General features: G+C 38.8%; 1 non-coding gene across 1 annotated transcript; it reads left to right on the plus strand.

Annotated features, from left to right (window-relative positions):
* Nucleotides 1–4136: 4136 nt before the first annotated feature.
* Nucleotides 4137–4243, plus strand: LOC111561029. Its single transcript, XR_002743399.2, has one exon. It is a non-coding gene; the product is annotated as a U6 spliceosomal RNA (small nuclear RNA).
* Nucleotides 4244–5469: the final 1226 nt, after the last annotated feature.

Genomic DNA, 5469 nt, shown 5'->3' on the forward strand with positions numbered 1-5469 from the left:
TTAATGTTTAGGACTTGTAAATGGCTAATTAGAACTTTAAGTAAATGGATATAATATTGAAAACACACTGTTAATCCTCTGTGGGGAAAAAAAAAGAAGGAAATAAAAAATCTAATCCTTGGGAAAACTAAATATTGGAATAAATATACCAATGATATCCTGTGTCTCTAGTAAAAGTATACTTGATTTTTTTCTTCTTTTCATTTCTGCTTTTTCTAACTACCTACATTAAGTACAGAGTATATCAAGAGGAATTTCAAATTATACTTAAGTATGTTATTTTATTAATAAAATAGTAAACTTGGCTCAATGATTCCTAGGTTTAAAGGACTGATATATCTTATGTTTATTCACCCATTATGAAATCTCAATAACTATACTGTTCACCTAATTCTTTGTGATAAAAATTGTATTTATAATGTCAGAATATATGTCATTCATTAATTTTTTCAGAATTAAATCCAGAGAGTTAATCCATGGCAATAAATTCATGGGGAGCAGGAAAGCAGGAAGATTAGGAAAATGTCTATTTAAAAATTGATAGAGAAAAGAAAAGGCTGAGAGTCTCACTCAGCTTGATCTCTGTCATACTACAGAGAATATAGTAACTTTCTTTTCTCTGATAGCTCCTCAGAAAATGCAGATGGCAAAATCCTAAACAAGACACACTGGGACAATTTCTGGAGCCTTCCAGCCCACTCTGGATCTTCATATGCCCATCATATCGCTTTCTGGGGAGTTTGGCTGGGAAGGCATTATAATCCCAAGAAAGATAAGCCAGAGTCCTCTCCTGAAACCAGCCTTACCTGAGCCTGCCATGGATTGGGCAGATTACAAGAACTGGGTCTATATCTGCACTTCCCTGGACCAGTGTAGTAGGCAGAATAATGGCATTCCAAAGATATTCATGCCCTAATCTCTAAACCTATGAACTCTAAGGTAATATGGTTGCATTGTTTTTAGCCACTAAATTTGTGGCATTTGTTATAGCATCAATAAGAAACTAACACAATCAACTGGATAAGAACCTGGAATATTCATATTGTAGTAATACTCTGAAGGAAACTGTGTGCCAAGGAGGATGTGAACACATGATCTGTTTTGACTATGTAAGTAACTACTTTGGGAAAGAAAGTAAAGCATGCTACTCTCCAGCTTAGCCAGCAGATGATAAAATAAACAATTAGTATGATCCAACTTGGTAGCAAGCTTCAAAATATGGTAGTAAGTTTAAAAAGTTGAAAGAAGACACATCTAATAAGCCTATGCATATAAGCTCAACTAATCTTTGGAATAGGACTAAGAATACCAAATGGAGAAAGGATAGTGTCAATAAATGGTGTCAGAAAACTGGATATCCACGTGCAAAAGAATGAAATTGGAACTATATCTCACACCATACACAAAATCAACTCAAATACATTAAAGACTTAGATATAAGACCTAAAACTGGAAAACTCCTAAAAGTAACCATAAGGGTAAAGCTTCCTACTACAGGGGAAAAGTTTCTGGTCTGAGCAATAATTTTTTGGATATGACAACAAAAGTACATGCAACAAAAGCAAAAACTAAGTGATACTACATCAAACTAAAAATTCTGCACAGCAAAAGAAACAAACAAAATGAAAAGCGACCTGCAGAATGGCAAAGTATTTGCAAACCATACATTTGACAAGAGGTTAAAACCCAAAATATATAAAGAACTTCTACAACTCAAAAAAATTTTTTTAATTTTTACCAAAGTTTATTGGTGAATGCTGAGTGGCTATGCTAGTTTAGTTTCATAATTAGCATAAAGAGAAACAAAAAACAGGACATCTGGGTGGCTTAATCAGTTGAGCGTCTGACTTGGCTCAAGTCATGATCTCGCAGTTGGTGAGATGGAGCCCCACATTGGTCTCACTGCTGTCAGTCTGAGAGCACAGAGCCTGCTTCAGATTCTCTGTCCTTCCTCTCTGCCCTTCCACTGTTTGCACTCTCCCAAAAAAATAAATAAAATTTTAAAAAGGAAAGAAAAAAAAAGAAAAACAAAACATGCCCATAATCTAATCTTGTCCAGCTACTATGACCAGTGAAAAGAAGATGACAGAATTAGGTAAGGCAAAAGTGGTTTGCTCTTTCTCCAAAAAAGTTGTAGAGTGAGTCATCTGAAGAATAAGTGTAGATTATATATTTATAGGTGAATTTGAAGAGCAGAATTTCATAATTCACCTTTCCAAAGTACATAATAGTTTTAAAGAAAACATAAAAAAATAGCACCCATCTCATAGCATTTAAGTTGTCAAAAGTTTATTTGGAAAAAATGTTTGACTGGGTTGTTTGAAACCTGAAACAAATTTGTTCATCTAAACATTGCTACAAATGGTAGTAGGGCTATAATGTACCTGCCCCTATGTCTTTGTTGGTCTCTCCAGAAGTAAATCCTGAGACAAGGATTCCAGTGCAGGTAGCTCATTTGGGTAATGAAGGGAACATTGACAGGGAAAAGTGAAACAAGGAAGGGAAGTATTCCAACAAAAGGTACATTGTCAAGCCAGCTACCACTGTGGGTAATGAGATAGTCCCTCTGGAGAACCCCAGAGTAGCCAAGTAGACATCCTAGAGTTATCCCACTATATGATCAAGGAAGCTGGAATATTGACGCCCCAACTGTCATCTGTCTATAGTTGAGGGCTTCTGGTGAGTGCAGAGGTCATTAACTATAGAACTTCCAGCCTGGAAGAATAAAGAATGGGCAGGCAAAGCTGGTTTCCCAGTCAAGAAAAAAAAATTGGGAAATAAATGTGAATGTTGGCAGTTATGCTGAAGTGAAAAAAAGGAGGAAATATGGAGACAATATGGACAAGAAACCAATGATCTCCATTACATCATACTAATACCACCTCCAAGAATTCTGTGAGAAAATATCTGGGCTGAGGGGAACAATTAGAGGAGAGGCTAACAAAAAAAGAAAAGGAATATAAAGAGGACATTTCAATAAATTAGTTCTCTTCATCTGCATGAGTAAATTAATCTCTCTGTGTCCCTCACCCCACAGGGCTTAACTCCCCTAATGCCAGTCGTTAATGCAATGCTTCTGTCTACTTTTCGGAGGATAAAATTATTCACTCCATGAAAATATATGATCTTCCATTGAGTGCCTAAGTAGATTGATGTGGCCATGACACAAGGACATCTGTAGGAAATGGTGAGGAAAAGGAATATAACAACAATAATAGTAATAATAATGATGGGCTCAAACTGAACATCAGGTGTCCTGATTTGCCAATTTTGAATCCTGTGTTGTGGACTGAGAGAAACATCAAAGCTGTTCAAACATGGAAATGAAATGAACTAAGTCTTTTTTTTTTAATTTTTTAATGTTTATCTATTTTGAGAGAGAGAAAGAGAGTGCAAGCAGGGGAGGGGCAGAGAGAGAGGGAGACACAGATCCAAAGCAGGTTCAAGGCTCTGAGCTGTCAGCACAGAGCCTGACACAGGGCTTGAACCCGTGGACCACAGATCATGACCTGAGATGAAGTCAGAGGCTTAACTGACTGAACCACCCAGGTGCCCCTAAAAAGTCTTTAAGATGAAACTCCTTCCACAGTTGGAAACAGGGAGAGAGAATAAGTTGTGCTAAAAGAGCTGCACCCCATCAGAGATGAGGAAGGCATAAAGCCCAACTCCTAAATGCACCTGCTGGAGTGGAACTATGAACTGCCCTGCTCTGGCCTCTCTTAGACCTGGGAACTGTGCCCTGAGACTCAGCTGCTTGAGGCTCACAGAGCCCAACCATAAACAAGAAAGGGAAAGATCTATGAAGAAACTAGGTAGGAGCCAAGAAGATTGATTCCTGCTATAACTGCGCAGTCCTCTATGCCTGAGATCTCATCACACTTTCCCCCATCTCTCATTTCTGGAAAATCAGAAGAGGCTCTGTCCCTAAAACCCATGATTGAAAACACTCAGCAGAGGCCCAGTGAGTGGCTTCCTTCATCCAGCCACCATACCCCATGTTACTTTGATAGACTTTCCCTTGGGCAGCTGGCAGGTGCTCCAAGTAGTTTGGAGATTGACTAGACCTCTTGTCATCCCTGAGAAGTTTGTGGCTGGAAAAGGTAATATTTTCTACTCTACTGGAATACAAAGGCAGAGTGCTCGCTTCGGCAGCACATATACTAAAGTTGGAACGATACAGAGAAGATTAGCATGGCCCCTGAGCAAGGATGACACGCAAATTCGTGAAGCGTTCCATATTTTTGCTAATTGGAATACAAAGGCAGAAGGCATCAGGGTCTCCAGAGAAAGCAGGCCCCATGGGAAGAAAAGAACTAGCACAGAACAGTCTCCTGATACCATTCTTCTTCTAGAAGTAGAAAGGTGATTCTCATGGAGTAGGGCTCACTCCCTGGAGGCTCTGCTTATAATCCCTCCAACCCCTGGCAAACACCAAGAGATCATCCTATTTCTACACTTTCACTCCTTGATGGTTTTGTGGAAGAGACCACCTCTCCTCTGCAGGAAGATCAGACACCATAAGAGAAAACTTCAGGTTTGGACTGCCCTTTTGTCCCCTTGAAAGGAATGAAATCGTGCTTGGAGGAGAAAATAAACATAAAAGAGCTAGAAAAGCTAGAAAAGGTACTACCCCCTAAATAAGTCTCCCCTTTACTTTGCTTCAGGTACATATTCTAGAGCTAACAATTCCTAAGCATTTTTGTGTGTCAGGAGGTAGATAAGATTCCTCCACAGGTTCTCTCATTCAACCATTTGGTGAAAGTGTTACTCTTCTCATTTTACAGATGAACAAACCAGGAAATAGTTTATATAATTGATCTGAGAAAGTTTCCACAGTTGGCAAAGTATGATATGTAATTCAAACCCTAGGCTCATTACTTCAAGTTGTTTGCTTTTCTACTATGCTTAGCTGCCTATTACTTCTCATAAATGAGAACATTGTCCTTATTTTCAAGGGTTTTGCAGAAATGACACAGGTGTGACAATATGTCCAAACCAAATGAAGTAGATGGATGTGCTGTTATGAGAGCAGACCAATAACCCTTTCATGTCATTGTGCCTTCTTAGACCCGCTTTAGGAAAAAAGTAAAATATCAGAGAAACATCTTTCTCTCATCTTACACATTATATCTCAAGACCTGGCTGTCCTAGATTGGGTCTATCCAATCTTTCCAAAATATAATAGAAGTGAGAGTGTAGTTTATTTTGTTTGGCTCATCAATTGATTCAGTCCAAGCATCCTGAATATGTAACATAACTTCAGCAGCAGTGTATTCATATGTGCACTATGTCCGACACATCACTTTCTAAAACAGTCTGGAGAAACCTTCTGCCACTGACCAAAGCCTCATGCCAGGTAAACACCACTGCCGCTCTCTGTACAGAGGAGCCAAGTAATAAAAGGCGGGTAACAATACAGTCTTGTTAGATTTATCTTTTGGAGGGGGGGGGGCACTTGGGTGGCTCAAT

This window comes from Felis catus, chromosome B3 (genome assembly GCF_018350175.1).
Source record: "Felis catus isolate Fca126 chromosome B3, F.catus_Fca126_mat1.0, whole genome shotgun sequence".
Lineage (NCBI taxonomy): Eukaryota > Metazoa > Chordata > Mammalia > Carnivora > Felidae > Felis > Felis catus.